This window comes from Ailuropoda melanoleuca, chromosome 10 (assembly GCF_002007445.2).
Source record: "Ailuropoda melanoleuca isolate Jingjing chromosome 10, ASM200744v2, whole genome shotgun sequence".
NCBI classification, from domain to species: Eukaryota; Metazoa; Chordata; class Mammalia; order Carnivora; family Ursidae; genus Ailuropoda; species Ailuropoda melanoleuca.
In genome coordinates this window covers 78,746,983-78,772,642 of record NC_048227.1, presented here as the reverse complement: position 1 = coordinate 78,772,642, position 25,660 = coordinate 78,746,983, and the positions used below count along the sequence as shown (strand labels likewise).

The 25,660-nt window shown below is 37.8% G+C and overlaps 2 long non-coding RNA genes across 3 annotated transcripts in view; one reads left to right on the top strand and one right to left on the bottom strand.

The window, feature by feature from the left end:
• Positions 1-25,660, bottom strand: part of LOC105239242 — a 230,812-nt gene that overhangs the window by 81,696 nt on the left and 123,456 nt on the right. The gene's annotated exons all lie outside the window — the stretch shown is intronic.
• Positions 1-25,660, top strand: part of LOC105239241 — a 39,462-nt gene that overhangs the window by 10,574 nt on the left and 3,228 nt on the right. The window contains exons 3-4 of one of the 2 annotated variants that reach the window (XR_004628133.1): positions 2,536-2,627; positions 19,914-20,006. This is a non-coding gene — a long non-coding RNA (uncharacterized LOC105239241). The remainder of the gene's footprint in view (positions 1-2,535; positions 2,628-19,913; positions 20,007-25,660) is intronic. The other variant, XR_002143475.2, reaches the window with a different exon arrangement.

The following is a 25,660-nucleotide window of genomic DNA, read 5'->3' as shown; positions in this document are numbered from 1 at the left end:
AACACGAGTCAGAAACTGTGCAAGGTTATGGTGCACAGACATGAAAAAGATGCATAAAATGGGCAGATACATAAAAAGATAACTTCAGATATTGTAAGGTAAATTCCAAGACAGAGACAAGCATAGAGTGGTATAGAAGCCATTCTAACAGAAGGGCCCCAGGGAAGAAATTCTGAAAGGAAATCAGGTCTAAACTAAATTTTGCACGATGAGTAGGAGTTGGCTGGTTTAAGAAGGAAGGGGATGGGCACTGCAGTTAAAGGCAGCAGAAGAACCAAAGTAACGAGTGTATGGTTATCCCATAAGTAGTTTAATGTTCCTAGACTTCAAACTGAGAAATGAAGATTGGTCAGTAACCAGAAGCGAGAACGACGTAAAGATAAGTACCAGAAGCGAGAACGACGTAAAGATAACTATCTGTCTCTAGTGGGAAAAAAAAGAACTCTCGTAAACCAGAAAAGACAGACAGTCAAATTTTAAACGTGGTCAACAGATGTGAATAGGCATAGTACAAAAGTGAATATCTGAATATCCAAGAAACATGACTATTTGATTGCCTCACTAGTAATCATGGAAATGCAAAACACAACTTTTATGGTATGATAAGAAACTTGGACTTTATCCTCTGGATAATGGTAAGCCATTGAATAATTTTGACAGAAAACCAAGAAGAAGAAAAAAAAATAAGACAGACAACAGAAATAGTTCCACAGAGGATCCAGATATTGATACACTAGTTACATGGAAAGGTAAAGGGCCAAGAATAGCCAGGATATTCTAGGAAAAGAATAAAGTTGGAGGGCTCACTTTACCAGATATTAAGACTTATTATAAAGCAACAGTAATAAAGACAAAATGTATTGACAGACAAAGTAAACCAATGGAACAGACTAGAGGGTCGAGAAATAAGCACACCTATGTGAACACTATGTTTTGGTAAAGACAACATTGCCAGGCAGAGGGCAATGCACCATATCTCTGTAAATGATGCTGGGTCCTCTGGATATGCACATAGAAAAAGAAAGTAAAATGTGACTCCTACTTCATATCACACACTAAGATCAAATCTAGGTATACTGTAGAGCTAAACACAAAATGTAAAATAATAAAGCTTCTAGAAGAAAAGATAATAATTCATGATTTGGGGGAAGGTAATGATTCCTTAAACAGAGCTCATAAAGCACTAGTCTTAAACAGTTGATAAACTAGATTACATTAAAATTAGAAACACCTGTTCATCAAAAGACAGAGAGTGAAAAGGCATATATATGTGGATAAATTATGTTATATTCATATAATGGAACACCACACAGAGATGACAATTAGTGTTCCATAACTATATGCCAACATCTGGGTGCCTTTCACAAACATAATATTAGAGGAACAAAGCTAGACCCCCCCAAAATTATATTTCATATGTCACTTTCACAAAATATAAAAGTAGGCAAAACTAATTTATGTTTTTTGAAATCCAGATAGTAATTATTTTGGGGGTTAGCAGTGAATAGGAGATGGCAAAAAGAAGACTTTCATAGGTGTTGATAATATTCTGAGTTTCTGTGGGTGGTCATTACACAGACACAGTCAGTTACTGAAAATGATTTTCCCATATACCTATGGTATGGGCCTCATTCTGGATACCCTGTATATTTGATTCAACATAAAGGCTAAAAAGCACCAGTAAAAGTCAGGCAGATAAAGTACATGTGAAAATGAAGTTAGGTGTAAGTAAAGTGCTGTCTATACTTGCTATAGTTTGTCCTTAACAGCACCTTAGACTATCTTCTTTTAACAGAATATTCTTTATTTAAAATAATCAAACAAGCTGTTTGGTACACCCAATAGCATCGCCAAATCTAACACAATATTAAGTGGAAGAAGTCAGTCATTGCATGTATATAACGTTCAAAAACAGGTAAAACTAATCTATGGCATTAAGAGGCAGTTTGGGGGCGCCTGGGTGGCACAGCGGTTGGGCGTCTGCCTTCGGCTCAGGGCGTGATCCCGGCGTTATGGGATCGAGCCCCACATCAGGCTCCTCTGCTATGAGCCTGCTTCTTCCTCTCCCACTCCGCCTGCTTGTGTTCCCTCTCTCGCTGGCTGTCTCTATCTCTGTTGAATAAATAAATAAAATCTTAAAAAAAAAAAAGAGGTAGTTTGGGTAGTGTTTGGGGACATAGTGGGGAACTGTAAGATGCTGATAATATTCTATTGATTGGGTGGTGATTACATGTGTTTACTTTGTAATAAGTCATTAAGGTACATACTCAAGGTTTGTGCATTTTTGTATGTTATATGTCAATTTGTAAAATTATATTCAAACACAAAAATATACAATATACCCTGTAAGAGAGTTGGCGAAGGATATAACATCATTATTTAGAACTGAGAAAGAGGTAGGAAACTGGCAGAAAAGGCAGACGATCTGACCCTGCCAAAAAAGAATACTGTTGGGCTCATAGTACATCGTCCCTGTCCAAGGTCATTCACGATCTTTGACCAAGTAGACTTTTAATAAATGTGCTCCCCTTCTAGCTGCAGAATATCAGCCTGGAATTTTTCTCAATGGAATTTCTGAGCTTCAAAGAGCCTTCTTTGGGAAATATGCACAGGATAAACTTTCACAGGTAGGATTTTTTTCCCAATTATTTACAATCTGTTTCAGTATACTGACTATATGTTAGTTTCTACCCAAATGCTTTTGTTTTCTAGCTAAACTTCCATCTTGAGAATTAGCTCTCTTTATATATAAGCAAAGTTACCAATACACTTTAGGCATTTTGCAATACAACCGTAGCCTGCAATTCCAAAGTATTATATATTTCAGCTTGCTTTGGCCGATTCTTATTCTTAATCTTTTTTTAATTACTGTATCGTTACCTTAAGTTTAGTCTCTATCTTGCTATTCCTTTTTAGCAATCCCCAGCATGGTCAAATCTTTTGGAACTATGCTTCATATAACCACAGATAATTCTTCACTTTGCCTGCTTTGCATGCCCTCCTTCAGAGCATGACAGCTGCTTAGAGTTACTACTAGCCTACATTCTCCATATATATATTTACCCTAGAAGACAGAAGAACAAAGCTGGAGTAAAGACACAGCCAGGGGCAATGCATTTTTTGCAACCCAAAGTTGAAGGTGGCGATGTCCTTACTTAATTATTTTTTATGTATCACTCACAGTCATTTTGATAAAGCTCTTGCATAAAGTCTTTTAAGGGTAGCAAATCAAGCAATTGCCCTGGGACTGTGCTTTGGAGACCCTGCACTGCTAGGTGCTCGTAGTCTGATTATTCTTTTCCTGGCAGGAGGGTGCCCAAGTAAGGGCTAGGAGGGCTGAGAGAGGAAAACCAGAACAGCAGTAAGCAAGAGCTATGGTCTGGAGTGGGGCCAGAGGCTGACACTGGGGTGGCAAATCTGAAAAAATGTCATCGATGAAAGTGACAAGAGCGGGTAAGCTGAGATATGTACAGGAATCATAAAACAGGGAAATGAGAAATGAGATGGGGAGTAGATAACCAGAAGTAGTGGTCTAAATTGCTGGTTAACAAACCTGCTGTGAATTAGGAATGACCTGAGCATTAAGAAATCACTAACACTGGGTCCTTACCAATACACACACTGAATGAGAAGCTTCAGAATGAGGCCCATGCGTCTGTCTTTTTTGTAGCTCACATATATTTCTGATTTCCTATGTCAGTGGAGCTGTGTCTTAGGGAACCACCACCCTGGAGAAACCTGAAGAGGGGGCTCTCGCTGGCTTTTTACAAAACTCCAGCATAGACCACTCTGGGAGTTGAGGGTTGTTTAAAGGGGCTGGCGCGAGGTGAATAGTTTGCTAGTGATTCAGGAAAATGGCATCAGGAGAGAAAATTTGGTTCACAAACTAAGAAGGGAAGCCAGTTTAGTACTTAACCTCTGTCATGGGAATGAATCTAGCATGTTGCCTGTCTTTTCAAAAATGATGGGAACGTTCCTAGTAGATCATTTCCCTCATCATTTCCCTCCTGGTGGAAAAGATATTCCTACTTCAGGTTAAACATGTAGGAAGCAAAAGGGAATGACAGTATGCAATCTGACCATAAGCTGAATATTTGCTTCTCTCTGGTTACTGTCACAGAAGATGATACTTGCATTTTCGAACGAGGGGCGGGGGGTAAATAAACTAACGTCAGAGGCAGTTGTGCTGGGGCTGGCCTACGCGGAGCTCCGAAGGGAGCCTCACCAGGAGCTCTGAAGGCCAAAAAGGAGGAAGTTGCAAAGTAAAGTGTCTCGTTCAGGGACAGAAGAAAGCACCAAGGCTTGGTTACCAAATGATGGGTGTTCAGCAAATCCCAAACACGTCTTGGGATGACAACACGAACTGCCTGAAGCAGGACAAGAGTGTGCCTGCATGTCCTTGGCTTGGCTCTCCCTCCTCCAAGCTGGCATTGTGTCTGTGCTATTGTCCGCTTCACTAAAACAGAATTAAGGGAGCTGAGGTAAGCCATTGACCAGAGTGTTTCCTCAGCTCCTGAGGAATGTTTACTGAGGTGTGGTGTTTTTCAAAGCCTTTAATAAGAAGTACGCCATGTCCTCCGTACCTTTATTTTTCTAAATGTGTGGGGAGGACACACTGTTTTTGCTCCTTTGCCAGCATTCCAAAACATTCTTGTCGCCGTGAATTCCATGGCACCCTGTGAGGGTGGACAGCAGGGTGAGAGCTTTGTACTGCAGTAATATATTCAGGTTTTCCAAAGTAAAGAAACCGGACTCTATAGAGACATCCTAAACTAAGGTCCCTCAAAGGTGTAAAATGGAAATCTTTTTGTAAAAGGCAATGTGTGTGGGAATAAAATTAGAATTCACCTTTGCCTTTGGGATTATAAAACAGAAACAGAAAAAAAAATGCTTTATTTAATATCTTCTTCCTGGCATTTTGATCCCTCCTGAAATCACTATCAATAATTTAGCCAGGCCACAAAACAATGTATCAGAAAGCAAGCTGTGGATTTAATGATGTAAATATCTGTCTTCCTCATGCAAGCTCTGAAACTTTACTGATTTTACTAGTCTCCACCAACCTCTGTGACACAGAAAATGTTCTCTCCTTGCAAAACAACAGCCTAGGATGGGGCTTTTCCTCTCTGCTGGATAAAAACAGTACAGAAGTACCTTTCACCCAGATGACAACAAGTAAAATAGGAGACACGGTAGAGAAGAAAAACACTTTTTGTCTCTGTTAGTTGAGAGACGGAGGTTTACCAAGAATCCACAGGGGAGAAGTTTCTTAACCAAACTAAGAACAGTTTGCAGACTCTACTAAAATCCTCCTGAACTCTGAAGGATATGAGAAATTTTGAACTCAGTGAACTGAGGGTGCCCATGTTTTGGGAATTAACAAGTGTGCATCCTGATTTTGGGTTTCTTTTCACAGCATCCCACAGTTACATTCATGCATCATTTTCCAAAACGGGGCAGCACGGTGCACTGTGGTTTAGATGTTAACAAAAATTAATGTTTGGAGAAACACGAAGGGAAATCTCTGTAGGAACTACAATCTCTGTATGAACGACAACTGAGGGGTTGGAGGCTTCTTCATTCAAAGAACTATCCTTTTAGAAGCCAAAGTTGCAGCCGTAGTTTGTGAAAGGGATGGTCCAATGTGTTCACTGGACATCATTGTTTCAAAGAACTGGCAATAGATAGTAAATTACAGAAATTGCCTTAAGATAGGACTGTACCTTTAGATCTTAAATATCAAAATATGAAAATAGACAAGAAAATTGACTATAAGGAAGAGTACTTCAATTTTCCAAAATTAGAAAATTAGGATGGATGTAGAAAATTCAGGAAGATGGCTTACTGTAAAAAACACATATGTGTTAGAAAGGCAAACCATTATAAATGGTTCTATTTTTTTTATAAAAGAGTTTTAAAATACACTCCTCTATTAAATTAGCATCATCAAGGCCATTTTATCCACTAGTCATTTGAGCCCAGTGCCAATGGGCTGTGAGATTTTTAAAGGTCTAGAAAAATGACTGAAACTTGGAAAAAAAAAAAAAAGTATTGGCTCCAAACTACAAAATGAAAGCTGTAAAATGAAAATTAATTAACTTAATTAAATGTCTCCAAAAAAATAACATTACATCAACTAGTCGACTGCAACTCTACTTTTGTAACTGCTGTATAAATTATATTTACTGCAGGATATGGGCGGATTTTAATTTGCCTGATATATTATACGTGCAGGGCAGCCAACAGTAAGATGAGAAGGCCTCAAAACAACTGTGAATAACATTAATATGATCAAATTGGCAGTCTGCTTTCCTAAAGGCATCGGAAGTTAAACAAGGGAAAAGAGAATTAGGAATTCCAATATTAAGTACCAAGACAGTGGGCTCTAGGGAGAATAATGCCACTCCTCCCAAGAATAAGCAATACTGGCTAAAATCTCTGAATTCAAGCACTGCTGTATCATAGTGTGGTTTTTTTTGGGGGGGGGTGTTTTTAAATGGCAAGTTTTCCTTTGAAGATGTAAATATGCCATTTATACCTCACTGTGCACCATACTCAGAAAAGTTAGAAAATCAGTTCAATGCCATTCCCTAAGGGGTGATATCTAGTGAGCGTGTGGGGTGGCAGGGGTGTGGGGGTGAATTTTAAAGATCAAAGAAGATCTGGCTCTAAGCAAGGCAGGCCTGGCTGAAATGTAACATTAGTAATGTCTGGGATGCAATATACTGGGTAAACCAGTTTAGTTTGGGACTAATCCTAGATGTTGGTATCTTCACCTGATCTTTCTTATTGAAGGAAAATGACCTGCTTCTTATTATCCTCTTTTCACCCAATAAATATAGTAACATATCCACTGATACCATAGCAATATAATCCACATTCAGTGGACATGATAGAGAAAGCCAAAATATTTTTCTTAAAAACTGCTCCTTCCTATGGGAAATCTCTGTCTCTCTGTCTTTCTTTCTCTGTCTGTCTCCTGGTCTCTCGATATCTCTCTACACACATGTGCACACACACACACACAGAAATTATGTCAAAAATTATGTGATGTTAATTGCTAAATCAGGAGCTATAAAACTAAGCTGGGGAACCTAGACAAACAGCTCACAGCTAAAAACCCTGTGATTCGAGGAGTTATGGTATTTTATGCAATATGAAATCATACAGACTATCATGGAATAAATAATTTTTAGGTTTTTATTAATTATTCATGAAGTGGTTTTGGACCTCTTAAATTAGGAAGGGCAAAAATGAAACCAGGCCAGGAGGTAAATGAGGAACCAAAGGAGCCAGGCCTACAAAGCAGGGTGGGGGTTATAGGGAAGGAAGTTAATTAATTTAACAAAATTATTTTGGATTTCCCAATAACTCCTTGTTTTGTTTGGTTTTTTTTATATAACAGTTCTCAACTCAAATAAATTTATTTTTCATTTTTGCTTGTTTAAAAAGCTGATTACTTGGACAAGTTCTTTCCTATCTCCCTAAAGCTTTCAGAACCAGCTCTTTAATTAAACTTTATTAAAACAAAAAAAACAAGACCTGTAATTTACTTTGGATGAATGAAGCTTTATGCTTTTCGCTGAGAGAAGAGAAAATATTGTTTTCTTTGTATATGGTTTTTGAGAATTAATTTTAAATAAGATGAATACCTACCTGTTATAAACTGGTCCAGTGATAGAGAAGGGAAAAGTAGGGGCGCCTGGGTGGCTCAGTTGGTTAAGTGTCTGCGTTCGGCTCAGGTCATGATCCCAGAGTTCTGTGATAGAGCCCCACATCAGGCTCCCCGCTCAGTGGGGAGTCTGCTTCTCCCTCTCTCTCTGCCCCTCCCCTTGCTCATGCTCTCTTAATTTCTCTCAAATAAATAAATAAAATATTTTTTAAAAAAAGAAGGGAAAAATACAAGTTCTCCTGTGGCAGTTTCCTCACCCTTTCTCATCCCATCCCCTCATGTACAATCATTACTTGCATTCCGTGCATTTGTTCTCCATTGTTAACATGACAACAAAGATTTCTGCTTCCCATAAGATAGCAATATGACCCTATCCTAGATAATTAGAACACACTATTTTCTTTTGTACCCTACACTTTTCCTCTGACTTGAGTTTTTCAGGATCCTGAAGTACATCCTACCACAGAAACACTCACATCTGTGTAAAAGACTATGCATCATTATGCGAAACACTGCAAATTTGGAAGTGGCTTCAGAAGTCCTATCAATAGAAACAAGGCACATCTATACTAATGACTCCCAGTCATTAAAAGGATGAGATAAATATATATGTGCTGATATGGAAATACATTTTGTTTGACGACAAAAGCAAAGAAAAAGCATGACCTATTTAAAAAAAAAAAGATTATTTGAGAGAGAGAGAGAGTGTGCGTGTTCGAGAGAGAGCAAGTGTACAAACAAGGGGAGGCAGAGAGGAAGAGGGGCAGAGAGGATCTCAAGCAGACTCCCTGACATGGGGCTTGATCCCACCACACTGAGATCATGACCTGAGCTGAAATCAAGACTTGGCCACGTAACCAACTGAGCCACCCAGGCGCCCCAAAACATGACCTATTAAATGCCAAAAGCATGAGTATGTACTACATGATTACGCACAACACCCCTGCAGAATGAACCTAGTTTATTACTGAGATTCCAAGCTTTGTTCTGCATTTACATGATTTCTGCATCTGGAACATGGGCTCTCAAGAAGAACGTACAGAATGAAGGAACAAATCTTCCTGCTCTCATATTAGGAAAACTGCACACGATATATGATTGATAGATTAAGCCCAAAGTACAGAGGGAAAGGAAATAGGACTCTATTTATAAAAAGAAATCTATAAAAAGATATAGGAGGGGGTCCAAATGGCGAAGAGATAAAGGGGCCATCCTGGAGGTCCGTGCCACCCTTTCCCAAAAGGAAGTCTTACTGTTGATGGGTTCCATGCTCGTACTCATCCAGTTATGAAGAACGGCATAAAGGGATGCAGTAGTATTAGTGATTTAAATCAGAAAGACGGCTTTGGCATTCTAGAACAATTTCTATACGGGGGCGGGGGGGGAGTTGGCCTGGGAAACCATGGTTTATATTTGTTTGAATACAACCTTAGGTTCCAGTTGTGGGTAAATACAAATGAGACACTCTCCTTTCTCTTTTAATGCTCGTTGACTTTCTTTAGTTTTTCAATAAAGAACTTACATTTGAGTTACAATTGAAGAATTTAAAGCTTAAATTGGTTGAATTAAAATATATTCAAAAGGGCAGGCATGATATGAATAAACTGGCCATAATGTATATCTACTTTTCTGATGGTTACTGATCTAAAGTTGAATCTGTTATTAATGTATAGATTACTTATCCTTCTCAAAGTTCTTAGTTCCCTATAGGGCAATTTCTCCTATGACTAATTAAACTTATACAGTAGAAATCTGGATGTATATACTCTTTTAGAAATTTTTAGGGACACTTATTTCATAATTATTTACAGTTAACCCTTGAACAACCTAGGAGTTAGGAGGTCCAATCCCCTGCATAGTTGAAAATCCATGTGTAACTTTTAACTCCCTAATAGCCTGCTGTTGACCAGAGCCTTACCAACAACATAAGCACTCTAACATACATACATACATGTAGTTTGTATGTTATATGTATTATGAACTGTATTCTTATAGTAGAGTAAGCTAAGGAAAACATTAGGAAAATCATAAGTAAAAGAAAATACACTCAGACTTTAATTAGGTTAGAGGCATGTATATTTATAGTACTGGACCATATCCAAAAAAAAAAAAAGAAAAGAAAAACAACCCTGCATAAGTGGACCCAAACAAATGTTGTTCAAAGGTCAACTATACTTTAATTCTTTTTTCAAATAAGAGTTTTTATTCCTGATAAGATCAGAGGTACAGGGCCTAGGCAGCACCAAATATTTTCACAAAGATACGCAGTGTTGAAGCATAAGAGCTTACACTTTATGAAACCTAGATACATTTTAGTTTCACTTAGCTATTAAGATATAACTGAGCTGGGGCGCCTGGGTGGCACAGCGGTTAAGCGTCTGCCTTCGGCTCAGGGCGTGATCCCGGCGTTATGGGATCGAGCCCCACATCAGGCTCCTCTGCTGTGAGCCTGCTTCTTCCTCTCCCACTCCCCCTGCTTGTGTTCCCTCTCTCACTGGCTGTCTCTATCTCTGTCGAATAAATAAATAAAATCTTTAAAAAAAAAAAAAAGATATAACTGAGCTAAAGAAATAATATATTAGACTTGGACATATGACTCTCTGTGGTTAAACTGATCATATGTTCTACCTGCCTAAGATAGTTCCTACTTACTACCCTTGTCCTGGTAAAATTATTAACAGGGTCCCCTTTCAAATCTATCCAGGTTGGAAAATAAGTTACATTATTATCTTATGCTAATTAAAAAATGGTTGGCCTTATTTCAAATTTCTGTCTTTATTCCCTTCCACTCCATATCATATCTTATTTTCAGATGCCCAAATCAGAGGACATTGGTTGGATAAAGATTGAAAGATAATGATATCTGAATCTCCCCCAGGACACTGAAGAAAACCATTAAGTTGGGCTACCAAAAGGTTGCAGCTGTTCCCTGGCAGAAATTCAGAGCAACTATTTCAGATTGTGCTTTTGCAGGAAGAGAGTTGCTCACTATTGGGCCTTCTTATTGAAATGAGACAGTCTGTGCTTCTCCCTGTCTCTGCCTCCTCAAATTCCTCTGATTAGGACAAACAGCATTATAAGAAGGAAACTGCTAGTCTACTCCCTGCACATCCTAACAGATAAACTGAAAATTCCAGTGCAGTGAAGTAATAGGGCTTTTTCTTGAGATAACTTGTAACCTGCACAACAAAATCAGTTCAATACTTTGATAAGCTTAGAGCCTAAATAATTCTGGTCCTATGTAGCTTTCTCAGCTTATCACTCTACCATTTCTGATTCTGTCATTAAATGAGCTCACTTACCTGATATTCTTAAGAAGTCCTTAACATTCCCAGGATTTTTTTTTTCCTACTTCATAATCACTTTCTAGTTCCAATCTTTTATTTGGATGCTAATTTAACTGACTGGCACTCTTTAATTAGGTTGGAGGAACGTATTATCCAAAGCAGGAAAGAAGTGAACTAAATTGGAATGCACCATAAAAGGTGGCTCTGTGTTTTTTAAGTAATGGTGGTAGTAGTGTTAGAGGCAGCTTTTTATTTTGATTTTTTGTTCGTTTGTTTTTGGCTGTGGCTACTACTATGGCTTAGATCTGATAGGGTGTGCTGGAAAGCAACCTCTTCCTTGTCCTAAGCATTCAGTGAGCAGTTGACATTCTTGTACAAATATTTGAAACTAAACATTCTTTGAGTTAAAATAGCATTGTTGTGTTAATACCCTGTAGAATGTTTATTTTGGCATTTTGGATTCCTATCATCAGTAGTAAAAACAAAAACATAGACTCCTACTTTATTTCCCTTTCCAAATATGTTTTACATTTTATTTGATTATAAGCATCTGCATATATATAATTCTGACTTCAAAGAGACCAAATCCCCCACCCCCACCCCCCAGTCCATGTTCTCACTGGCTACTGGAAGCATCTTGCCTTGGCAGTTCTGGGAGGGCCATCCTCCCTAATTTTATCAGTCCAGCAAGCTGCACCACTGGTCATCTGTGTGTGATCTTCTCCTGCGTGCCTTTAGGCCTCTGCTCTACTTTATGCCAAACTCACAGGTTAACAAGACCATTTGATATCCCTCAAAGCTGCAATGACAAGGTATCCAGATATGATCCAGCTGAACTAAAAATATCTTGTTTTAATGGGAGGTATTCTGAGAAGACCTTCCCATACATTCTTGTGCTGTTAAACCACACCACAAGGCTGGCCTGAAAGTGAGGGAGAGATGTTGGCAGCCTAGGAACAACTGTCATAACCCCATCGAGCTAGCGTGTGGACCTGCCCTCTCAATCCAGATCCGCAGACACGACTTCCAGACTTCTGTCTTCTTTCTGATTTTGTTGGCTTCTTTTCTCACTAATCTGAAACTGGAAACATAGTCCATGGCTATATCCCCAAACTCTCCTCAGGGCTGACTTCAAGTCTAAATGTTGTACTCAGCCACCTCCTCACACCCAAAACTCGATTGAGTTGTCCATTTTGGCCTGATATTATAAACCTCTGATCTCCACTCATATTCAAGACTCACATCAATGAAAAGAATTCTCAATCTAGAACCCTCCATCAGCAGCAACCTCTAAATCTACTCATTATTCATGACTGCTGAGACTCTCAAACTTGTTCTTCTGATATAGTCTTTTCTCATGGTAAATACGAATATGGGGGAAAAATTAAAAAATCAAAGATGTTTCAACTCTCATTAATCATTTCTCTGCTAAATAACTTCTGGGGGTTCCTCATAAATGATAAGCAAATTGCTTGCTTTGCTAATTAAATTGTTTAAGATCTTATTTCAAACAACCTCTCATCTCTAAACATCAGCATTTTATAACTATCCCTATGTGCCCTATACCTTGGATCCTAATTAAGCAGGACAACTGACACTATTCCCCCAACTTATCATGTATTTCAGTACCTCATGCAATTAATTATTCTTTCTCTTTGATTGGTCTGGAAATTCTCCTCATCTTTTTCCCAGTGATCTCTGTTATTCAGCTATAGGCCCACTGAATTGGCACCTCTCCTAGAAAGCCTTCCTCAATCATCCAGAAGGTAAAAACTGTTTATATACCACTTAATATAGTGTGTTATTAGTGTTCTTATGATTTCGCAAGCTATTGTTACTTGAGGGAAAAATATCACGACTATAACATGTATCTGTACTTGCCAAACTAGAAAGGACAAGTTAGAATACTGGCTTATAACATAACATGTAGAGTTGTCAAATCACTATGTCATACACTGGAAACTAATGTAATGTGTGTCAACTATATTTCAATTAAAAAACATAATAAAATAATAAGCATATGGGCTTTTAAGCCTGCAAAGATCATTTGTGCCTTAACTATGACATGAGATTTTCACTAGCCTTACTCTGAAAAATCAAGACATCGGATAGGAACAAAGGCTTGCAGTACAGAAGAGGCATTATTGGAACTCTCCAGAGTCCTCAAGGAAACAAGCCCTCTCTTGAAATCCCAGGACCTAACAGAATCCTATATTCAATAGCCTCCTACTTTCCATCAAGAAGACGGACTTCAGTAACAGCAGAGCCCATCTTCTATGAGATCAACAACCATGCTGCTACTCTACTATTTTTGGAAAACCATCTGTCCATATTCTGAGGAGTTGTTCCCAGTACTATACAGTAATTCATTCATTCAGTAAATAGATCATTGACCAATGGCTAGGCATTGTTATAAAGAAAACCATAGGCCCAAAACGGAGTCACTTAACGCTTGGCCATGCCACCAAACCAGGGCTTCAAATACCTAATGTAATAGCGCTTTCAGCCTCTCCCAGAAATGTACACCTAACCAGTCAGTCAAGAATTTTCTGGTCAGCACCAGTGAGGTCATCTGTCACATGGACCCTATCCAACAACCCCAAAGGAAGGCAAACTCACCAGAAATAACCCTTTCTTCTGTATATGACTTCCTTGTCCTGCCTTTAAAAACTTTTCCCTTTCTGTAGCCCTTTGGAGCTCCCTTCACTTGCAAGATGAGATGCTGCCTGATTCATGAATCAATAAATAAAGCCAATTAAATCTTCAAAATCTATTCGGCTGAATTTTTGTTATTTAACAGTTTTGGTGGCAGCGATGGGATCCCAGGTGAACCCCTAATGGCATTCGGGGATAATGAGAAACACAGGTGTGCTACCCCACAAACCTTTTGAGTTCACTGTTTTTATCACCATTTCCAAGGGCCACTGGTGAGCTCCTCTCAGTTGAGCTCCTCTAGTCGAGCTCTGCGATTTTTGCATTCAAGCTCCTGACCTGATTGGCTTTCTAGTCCAAGGTTAACAGGTCAGTCTAGACTGACCGGAGGCTCTAATGGAACACCAATCCTTAGCCCTTGGCTCGGTCCACAATTCCATGCTAGAACCCCTTCCCCAGCTCCAGTGTGCAGTCTCCCGAGTACAGTCTGGGGTTTAGTCCACACTGGGAATTGCTGGTGGTGAGCACAGTCCACAGTGACATCTTTTGGTTACTGCTGGCGTGTTGAGGTGAATGTCCTGTTTTGTGTCAATGAAGGCTATTGCCTGTGGGGATCTAGAACGTGTAAAAAAGAAAACCATAAGCAAAAATTGGTGGGCACAGGTTATGCATCTAAGAACTGTTAGAGTGCTTTGCCATCTAACTCAAAGACTCCCATGTTCCGATAAGTTAGTCATTGAACGGGAGTCACCTGTCAACCTCAAGGAAAACGACAGTGCCTTAAGATATACTGTAAAACATGGAAAATCTCCAACCCAGTGGCACATTCTTTTTAGGTATAGTTTGGCTCTGAGCAACCCAAAGCCTTACTTAATAGGATTCTTAAATTCCATAGAGTTGAATGTGCCACTTCCAGTACACCTTCATCCCTTATGCTAAGAACTATAATACCCAAAATCGCAGATAATCTAGTAAAACGGCCAAATCTTAGTAAAAGCAACCTAGAATTACAATGGCCATTATGCAAAATGTTACAATTAGATAATACCATTTAAGAAGTGCACTTGAAAGCAAGGGTTCCTAAATGAAACAGAATTAGATGCTTGTTTTAATCAGCATGCAGAAGTCTTCAAAGGTTTCGCAATTCCAAAATAGTTTTCATTGAAAGATTTGTTGCAACAGCTAATGAAAAATTAAAGATGTAAGAGGCCTAAAACAAAAGTAAGACTGACATGACTCCTATTTCTTCTCTCTACCTTCCTTTGAGTAATCCTCTGTCTCAACTGTTTTTCCACTGTGGAAAAAAAAAAAAGCTACACAACCGTAAACAAAAGTCCATTAAGTTAATTGTTTCTCAGATACCACATATCTACCTTCAGAGAAGGGCCTTCAAATGGGTCCCTGCCAGAGTTGATGAAAGTGAGGAATTTTCTGGTAAAATGCTACATTATTCCCTTAAATAGCTAATGGGAAACTGGATATCAGACTCTGCAGAGGGGATCCTGGAAAAACTGGCAGAAGCCAGAGGAAGGTGAGAATTCTTTCCAGAATCAATTCTTCCAAATCTGTCTGTAGTACCCAGTTGAGTGAGGAAAATATAATTTCACACTGTCCCTTCCTTTCCCAATACAGACCCATTGGTTATTGATCCTTTCTCTCCTAGGGACAACTACTGACTTCTTCCTTGTCTCAATTTGCATCCTAAGAACTGGGGTTGTTTTTCTGCCTGCCAGGACATAGAGATTGTTAGTTCTTTCTTTGGCTCTCTTTGGGGAGTGATTCTCTAACTTGGGAAGATGGTATGCTTTGTACCATCTTTGGGGAACACTCTGACACCCAAGGGGGGCTTAGTCAATACTGCCAGAAATATTTATTGTTTGTGCTGGCCAAAGACTGACAATATATTTAAGCACATTTTTTGAAAGGTTTTCTGTAGTCAAAAGGTTGGCCAAACTGATATTCAGAGCCTGATAGGAATTTTTTTTAAAGGCCTCTCCCCTAAGTTAAAATTAGAGCTATGTACCAGATAGAAAGAAGCAAACTGAGGATAAGGTTGTTGGATAGATGTATCAATCTATGAGATCACTTAGATTACAACCCAAATCTTTGAAAAATTGAGAACTGTCCTTACCTTACAAATCTTTTGCAAAAATAGAAGCGTAGTTCTAGAGGAAGTTCAAATTACACCCATTCCTTTTCACCAATCCCAAAACCTCCCCTCTTTATCTCAAAAGTAACCTCTCTGGAAACTTATCTAGATCAACCCCAATTCCTAAGACTGAAGGAAAAAAAAAAACAAAAACAAAAAAACAAGAAAAAGAGGGCTTTTTAAAAATACAAATGGCTATAGAACCACCCTTGCCCAAAATCTAGCCCATGGCTTCCATAAGGTTACTTGTCAAGGACAAATATAAATCTTAAGTGTCTTCTCTCCCGATATTAGTAGAAAAAAACTTCAGCCATCTGAGCAAGTAAGCTTAATTTATTCCATCTGCCAGAAAAACACTTTGGATCCCGCTCTTCGTTTATGAACTAGTAGGTTTTGCTTTATTATACTTCTTATGGCTAAAATTTTAAAACAATAAGGTGTTTGCATCTGTCTATATGTTCATGTGCGTCCCTTTATACACATTGTAGATATGCAGTATTTTCTACCTTTGGATGGTATTGCCAAAATTCATTTGCAAAAGAGCCCTATTAAATTGGCTTAAGAAATTCATTGCTTATACAAATTAGACTCTCAGAAATATAATAGAAACTTAGCCCAAATGTTTTTCAAGTTCATGTGATCTAGGATTAATATTTAATAAATAAAAGCTAATTGAGGTTTGTTGGTTTTACTAAAACAAGCATGTTTTTAGTTTTCAGCCTTAAATATAATACTTTTGGTCTACCTACATTCACTATAAGTCAGATAAGCTCATGTTCTGTCACAGAATTTGTCAGCAAGAAAGGTAACTTAAAGATGGTGCTTAGTTGTTTAATGTCTTCTGGTGTTTTAATGACTAATCTAAACATATTTAAACAAATGAATTAAACAGATGTAAGACAAAAATTTATAAATGAACTTTTCAACAACATTTATGTCTACTTAGTTTTCCCAGATCATTCTGGTATCTTAAAACTGTGGGTTTTGTTAAGTTAAATTAGATGATGGACAGTCATTAAATATCTAGATCATTTCCACATAAGACAAAATACTGGGTCCCCTGGATGGCTCAGTTTGTTAAGCATCTGCCTTCAGCTCAGGTCATGATCCCAGGGTCCTGGGATGGAGCCCCATGTCTTGCTCTCTGCTCAGTAGGGAGCCTGCTTCTCCCTCTCCCTCAGCCTGCCACTCCCCCTGCTTGTGTTCTCTCTCAGTCAAATAAATAAATAAAATCTTAAAAAAGAAATGAAGATAGGGACGCCTGGGTGGCACAGCGGTTGGGCGTCTGCCTTCGGCTCAGGGCGTGATCCCGGCGTTCTGGGATCGAGCCCCATATCAGGCTCCTCCGCTATGAGCCTGCTTCTTCCTCTCCCACTCCCCCTGCTTGTGTTCCCTCTCTTGCTGGCTGTCTCTATCTCTGTCGCATAAATAAATAAAATCTTTAAAAAAAAATAAAGATAAAATACTAAAACTAATTACTGAACATTGTTTTATGTATTTTGGCTACTTATTACAGAGAAACTGGAAAATTGGAAAAAGCATATGCTTCTAGAAATTATGAAATGCATTCATAAATTTGCAAATCTAAAGAATGCTAGCATAACAGTTCATACTGCTTATACTTAGCTTAGAAATGAAGGGTTAAGAAAAATTATAATATATGTAATTAAAGCCACTAAGGTTTGTGGAAAAGCAATCTTTGAAAAGAACTTTTAATATGTAATCAAGCTGGTTTTAATTCAAAGACAGTGGCAATAGAATCTATAAAAATTGTGGCACACATGGATGAAGTCCATTCTGCTTCTTCAAAAAAAAAAAAAAAAAGACTTCCTGGTGCCAGACTTTCGCCATCCTAAAGTCCTTACAACATGGCAATAGCATGCTCCTGAATCAGAGAAACTAAGATGGGTAAACAATGGTTGAAAATTAATAGCTGGGGCTATGGGAAACCCAAGATAGCTACTTGGTTCTTCCCGGATCCCTGGAAAATCCCATTTTTCAGGGTTTGCATTCCTTCACCCACCACAGTACATTTCAGATGACTCAAATTATGAATAGACATTGGTGGGGAGACTTTTATAAAATTGCAAAAACAGTCTACCGGCAACGCCTGACCTGTCAGGTCCATAATCTTGGAACAAACATTTTTATCTCCACAGGCCTCAGACCTCCTCCCTCTGGACCCTTTAAACATGCAGATGGACTTCATTCAACTGCTACTTAGTACAGGTTATCAATATGTTCTTGTTATTGTACATATGGTTTCTAGATGGGTTGAAGCTTTCCCCTGCCCCAAGGCTGATGCTCTCACAGTGGCAAAGAAAATATGTTTCCCAGTTAGGGGGTACCCTCCATGGATCTTCATTGATCAAGGTGATCAAGGAACCCACTTCACTGGGCAAATAATATGATGCTTAAGCTTGTTATCAACAGGTTAAAGAAGCCTTTCCAGATCCCAATTCAAAAGATCTTTTTGGTCCCAGTTTAGAGTCTAGAAACTGAGTATTCTGGATATACCATCAAAGGAAGACAGCCTTCAAGTTCCATTTGAAGGGACCTTCCCAAGTGCTCCTGACCACAGACACTGCTGCAAAACTAGAAAGTACTGAGCCTTGGGTACCCATCACACAGCTAAAGACTCCACCTGACACCTGGTCTTGTTTAGACACTGGAGACCTCTGAATCAAAGTGACAGGGAAGAGAAATAGTTGACATTGAGGTAGACTGTTTCCAGTCAAGATGATGAATCAAGACTTCCTGCTTAAACAGAACATGAAACCCTTTCTCCTTTTCCCTTCCTTCACTCTGACATTGGCCTAGAAATATAACGCCCTCACTGCATCTTCTGATGGCCATTGCTAAGGGGTGTAACCTCTAGAATTTAGAACAACCTTTTATTTCAGGCTAGGAGAAAATCTAACTGAGCCCCTCACTTTTCACAAGCAAAATAAAACATCTCATTGACTGAATCCCCTGAATTTACACCAATGAGTTAGAAAGGACCTACCAGGAGGTTTTCATGATTTGGATTCACTTCTTTCACCTGGTTAGTGATAAATGTAAATAAGGCTATGATCAGGAATTTCTCCTTAATTCTTGAAATTACTGAAAAATCCACTGCTAAAGCAATAGCTATGTAGCAAAGATCCTTAGGCTCTCTGGCCAAAGTTGTTCTTGATAATAGAATGGCCCTTGATTATCTTTTAGCTGAGCAAGGGAGGTGTCTATGCTGTGGCCAATACCATCTAGCTATACCTGGATTAATACTTCTGGGGAAGTTAAAACTCAATAACATAAGATCATCGAGTAAGCCACTTGGCTTTAAAAGGTGAGTCCTTCAACAAGATCTTTCTTTGACTTATTTGATTTTGATTGGCTTGGATCTTGGGGACATCAATACAAAGTGCATTACAAACATTGAAAATTGTTCTGTTTATAGTGATCATAAGAATCTCCCTGGTGTGCTGTATTCTCTCAAAGGCTATAAGTACATGCTTGCAGCCACCAACCAGGTAAATGATCTCCCTAAGCATGGTACATCGGAAAAGGAACAAAGAGAATGACCAAATTAAAAAAGGTAAACCTGAAGCTATGACCTGTAAATGTCATAAAGGTTAAGCAAAAATATGACTTTGGACACCACACAAATGGAATAAGAAAAACTGCAAGAACTACAGAGAGGCAGTGGAGCGGGGCACCAATGTTTCAAATTTTATCACATCTCAATTAAGGTGAGAGTCTGATCAAAGCAGTGGGGCGGGGCTGTTAAAAAGGAAATCACACACCCAAAATGGAGTCACTTATACTCACTCACATCACCAAACCAGGGCTTACTACCTAATATAATTGCACTTTAGCCTCCTCCAGAAATGTAGTCTTAACCAGGCAGTCAGGAATTTCCTGGGCATCACCAATGAGGTCATTTGTCACATGGGATCCCTCCTTTTTGGAGCCCTTTGGAGCTCCCCTTTACTTGCTAGATGGGATGGTGATTTATGAATCAATAAAACTGGTTTGAACTTAAAATTTACTTGACTAAATTTCTGTTATTTAGCAGCATTAAATAAGATTTGCTCTTTACCTTCATGGAGTTTTAACTTTATGAAGAAGGAAAATGTTAACCAACCAATTCTTTTTAAATTTCCATTATCAGAAGTGCAGCAAAAAGAGAAGTATGGGCAGCTATGGCTTTGTATATTAATTCCACCAACTGATTCTGTTTGAAGAGCAGAGAAAGCTTCCCTGGGTAAGTTCATATTTATTTAATATTTGAATATTTTTACTTTAGCTGAATCCTAGATGTTGGCCTCTATCTTCATGCTTGATTTTTCTAAGTTTTACCTAAGAAGGCACAGAGGAAAATAATTCAGACTCTCATTTGTAAAGATCAGGCATAACTTGAGGTTTGCTTTTCTTATTTTCTCACCTCCATTATAAATGGTGTCTTTCCTCTTTCAAATTGTTATATTTTTGTTATTCTAATTCCATACTAATAAATAAATTAGAAAAATCAGTTAACTATGAAGCACTGTTATAAGGGAAGAAAGCACCAAGAGAGAGCAGATATATTGATGTTCACTTTCTGTATTTTGTACTGTTATTTAGCTAGTAGTTTTACGAAGAAAATCTCCTACCAACATAATGAAATAGTCAAGGTTAGGGTCATATAAAACCTGGTTTTTTTTCATGAGTTTAGAGGGTATCCAGTACATTATTTTTATAAAAAAATGTGTAGGTCCTAATGTGAGAGTTTTCTGTATCACAAATCATGCAGCCTAGAAAAGAAAGTTGTGGCAAGCGAGAAAGTAATTGGTTGGGGTAGAAAAAACATTCCATCTAGCATAGCTATAATATTTAAACCATATGAAAGCTTGACTTCTTGAAAGTCCACCATAATGAAAGCCAATACTCATTTCAGGGCAAACAATGGTTTCCCCCATCCTATGTCCTGGCAAGCTTTTCATATTCCAATTAACTTTGTTGAGGATAAAGAGAATTATGGCCAAATTTACCCTCTGAGAATGAGAGGTTAGGAACATTTGGCCTCTGATTATAAGGATGTGAAATGGGTGTCTAGTTCCTCAAATCTTTTATTTTGCTTTGATCGTTTTCAATGAATTTGTTAGGAAGATTTTTTTTTCTTAGTTTAAGTTGGTCATATACAGATATTTCTTAAAAATAAAGTGCCTTTTGGCTGAGTGGCCATAAATATTAACTTATACCTAGTTGGGATGATGGCATAATTTATCCCTCAAACAGGTTCTTAGGAAATTATCAGGTTGCTCAGTAAAAGATGGCTTCTCTTTGCATCAGTCCTGATTAAGTTTATACATACATATGCACATACATGTTTATGTATGGTATGTGTACACATATGTGATATATACATATTTTCTTTTTTAAAGTTTACTCAGTTCCTTAATACATTCTTTATTCTCAGACTGGAACAACCGTGCGCCAAAGAGAGGTAGACACACCGTTAATACAAAAAATTAGGGGGTCATCTGCTTTATAGGCGCTTTCTATGCCCCTAAGGCATTCTGGAAAACTGCTCAGGTGTGGTCTGTGAAATCTACCCTGCCTTATTTAAGGCCAGCAAATGACTAACTTGAAGTTTGATCTTTGAGTTAGTCACATGGCTTCCAAGGAAGTATGACTTGAAAGTTCTTTGTATAAATACAGAGGCAACCCTGTGTCTTTCCCATGTAAAACTGTACTCCATTCTATTGGGAAGGAAAATCATGACCGTGCTCATGATTCAGAGCTTCTACTGCAGTTACCAACATCCCCTTACTGTTTTTCCAGAGCTCTGGCATTTTCAAATGGACACTGCTCCACCCACAACTCTCTTAATTTCTTTCTCAGCTCTAAAAAAACCCTACTCTATTTATATCTTTAGTTTGTTCTGATTCTTTAGCCCCATTGGGAACCTGGATGTCCTACATAAGTTCTGTAAATGTGTTTAGTTGCACCCCAGGGTGTTATGACTTCATTCTGGAGATAAGTAAACATAAGGAACAAAGAACTGAAAAGTTTATGCTTTGTATGCCATCATCACAACTAGGTATAAAAATCTGTATGTCATTTGGAAAATATTCTTGAAGGGGGAAGGGTTAAAAATCAGACATTGTATTAGTTAACTCTTGCTGGATAAGATAACACTCCAAACCTCAGTAGCTTAAAACAACAAGGATTTACTATTTTTCATAATCCTGAGTGTTGGCCTCGTGGTTTTCCTGCTTTCACCTGTGGCTGCTTTCAACTGAAGGGATGGCTGGGGCATGACTAGAAGCTAGACCATGAATCCTCATAACATGGTGATCTCAGGGTTCCAATAGGGCCAGCCCTAATGCACAAGCATGTATTAAGCTTCTACTCATGTCACATTTGTGGATGTCCAATTAGATAAAGCAAGGCACATGATTAAGCCCAGAGTCAATGTGGGAGGACTATGTAGGCCATGGCTACTGAGAGGCATCATTCATTGGGGCCATTATTACAACAGCCTACCACAAATGGTGTTAACAGGAGAGCACATTTGATATTCACACTGAGACAGAACCCTAAGGAATAATGACTTGTATTCTAGATTTAGCACAGTTGCATACCTGGAGAGAACCACACACTAATTTGTGGGTTGTCAATATGAGAACCAGGATTACTGATTAAAGGGTTTTTGATGTAATATTTACTAGATAAAAAGACATGGGTTCTCAGATTGAAAGTTTACATCAAGTAAACAATAGGGATAAATTCACATCTAGACCCATTATAAGGAAACTATGTACATCAAGGCAACTACATCAAAGATAAATATAAAAATCACTTAAAAAGGGGGAAAGGAAAGAAGAGATGAACTATGAATGAACAACATTCAGAAAGACAAAACAAATCTTATCAGGAACACCAGATTGCATAACACGGTGGAGTAGTATCTTCTAAGTACTGAGGTTAAATAACTTGCAATTACAATTCTATACTTAATTCAACATTCAGGAATAAGGGCAAATTTTTAAAATTTTAGACCAGAAAAATGTTTAAGAGTATTTGGTACTTTCAAATGTTAGATAAAATTCAATATAACAGTTAATAAGAATGATATGGGATTGTGTGTTGTATGAATAGTTAAAACATACTGAGATCCATATTATGCATGGAGTAAGTACAGGTACTGAATAACTTTGAACTTTGTTAAAAAATGCATACTTAAATAACTAGCATAAACTTAATAGGTGTCTACATGAAAAGAAATATAATCTATAGCTTCCAAATCAGCAAAGGAAATAAAGGCAAATTTTCTAAAAGTTTTTAATGAAAGAAAATGCAGAAAAGAGGAAAAAAGAATGTATGGAAAATAAAATCAAAGTAAGATGTTATAACGAGTAAACATAAAAAATGCAAATAGGTCAAACTAATACATTAAAAGAAGAAATTATTAAATTGATTTTATAGAAATCCAGCTAAGTCTATTTTAAGAAACATACCTAAAGCAAAGAAGATAGAACTTGACAATAAAGAGATAAAAATACGTTACAGGCAAATGAAGATGCAAAGGTAATTTAGCGATATTTAATGAGATACATTAGAATTTGAAGGAAAAATTAGTAGAAAAATTCACATAGATGCAATAATCAATAATTGTGAATAAAGACAAGTATTAGAAAAAAAAACAACTCCAGGAAAAATGGACAAAGCCACAATGAATAAAAAATTGTAACATGCCTCTATCAGAAATGTGCAAAAGTAAAGCAGAAAGAAAAAGCAGATAAAAATTAACAACTGTATGGAAGAGTTCAGTGACATAATTAATAATCTTGATCAACAGAACTCCTGGATCCAATAAATAGAGAGTACACATTTATTTCAAGCATAAAAGGGACAGCTAAAAGATTTGACCACATATGCAATCTCAATAAACATCGAAGATCTATAGCGTATATTTCATGTTCTCTGGACAATCATATAAGAAATCAACATTAAAAATGTACTCTTAAACCATACAGAAATTATACAACATACTCTCTAGTTAATGGTTTGAAGTGGAAATCACACATGAATATTATAAAATGTGTAGAATTGAGCAACATTTGGTGTATAATATATCAAACTTGTGAGATGTACCTAAGTGATTTTCAAGGAACATTTATTTATAGGCATCAATAATTTTATTAATAAATTAGAAAGACTAAGCAAAACTTAGTTAAAAATTTGACCCATAATGCTAGGCAATATATAACAGAAAATACCAAAATTAAATAGGATACAGGGAATATTAAATAGAAAATGGTGAAATGGGGCTTCTTTGATAATGAAGAGTGGCCATATGAGTAAATTACGGCCACCAGAGTATCATAAAAGAAACGTGCATCCTTATAAAATGTAGGCCTCTCTTCCTCCTCTCCATGGTCCCTCCAACTGGCTGGAATGCATATGAAAAAACTGGAGTTAAAGAGGCTACCTCTGGGGGCACCTGAGTAGCTCAGTTGGTTAAGCCCCTGACTCTTGGTGTCCATGGCTCAGGTCATGATCTCAGGGTCGTGAGATTGAGCCCTGTCTCTGGCTGCACTAAGCTTGGAAGGAAGATTCTCTCTGCTTCTCCCTCTGCCCCTCCCACTTGTGCTCAAGCTATCTCTCTCTCTCTCTCTCAAATAAATCAATCTTTAAAAAAAAAAAAAAAGAGGTAGCCTCTAACCAGTCCACCTACTTGGACTCACATAAGAAAGAAACATTCCCCTTATATTTTTTATAGAAAGAAAGAAAGATCCACAGAGAAATTTAACCTTAAATTAAAGTGATGATTTATCTCAGAATGTAATGCAATGTAATGCACCCCTTAAAGAATAATTAACTTAATGGTATTCCCAATAAGTGATGAAAATTAATTCAATACTCATTCATGTAGAAAAACAAAATTTAGCAAATAGGAATAGAGGAGAAACATGCTTAACCAGGTAAAGGATTATCAAAACTCTCCAGCAAATATCATACAAGGAGACCTTCCATTATCTCTTTTATTCCATAAAACATTAGGTATGCCAGACAATTTAATAACACAAGAAAATTAAATAAAATGGCTTACACCGTAAAGATAAAAACAAGCTTTATTTGTAAATGGTACGGCAGTCTACATAAAAAAATCTGAGAAAATCTATAAATTATGACTTGAAAAGGAGTCTCTAAGGCTGTGAGAGAGCCTGAGAGTTTTCTGGGACAAACTATGCCAACTTTTCCTACAGAGAGAACCTCTTGGTATTTTGTACTACAAGTGAATTTTTAAATGGATAAAGAAACTTGGCCACTTTGCAAATCAAATTAACCAATCATATTTACATTGATATTTGTTATATGATGAGTGTCTGTGTCAGTCCATGCTGTGCTGAAAAAATACCACAGACTGGGTGCTTAAGCAAGAGAAATAAATTCTCTCATAGTTCTGGAGGCTGGTAAGTCCAAGATCAAGGTCTAACAGAGTTTGCTCTCCAATGAGAGCTCTCTTTATAGCTTAGAGATGGATCCCTTCTCCCTGTGTCTTCATGCAGCAGGGAGAGAGCACAAGCTCTCTGGTGTCGCTTCTTAAAAGGGCACTAATCTCATTATGAAAGCCCCATTCTCATAACCTCGTCTAAACCTAATTATCTTCCGAAGGCCCCACCTCCAAGAATCATCACATCGGAGGTTAGGGTTCCGACATATGGATTGTGGGGTGGGGGGCCCACACAATTCAGACCATAGCAACAAATCTTCACATTTGCATATTATGGAAGTTTTCTTCATATGATACAGGAGATAAGAGAGAAAAAGGGTGATCCTACCCGTGATAAAGGTGTGCATGTTTGCTTTTTTTCCAGTTTCACTATTTTCTATTGAAATTAATTCCTCCTTGTATAATTTCATCTACAA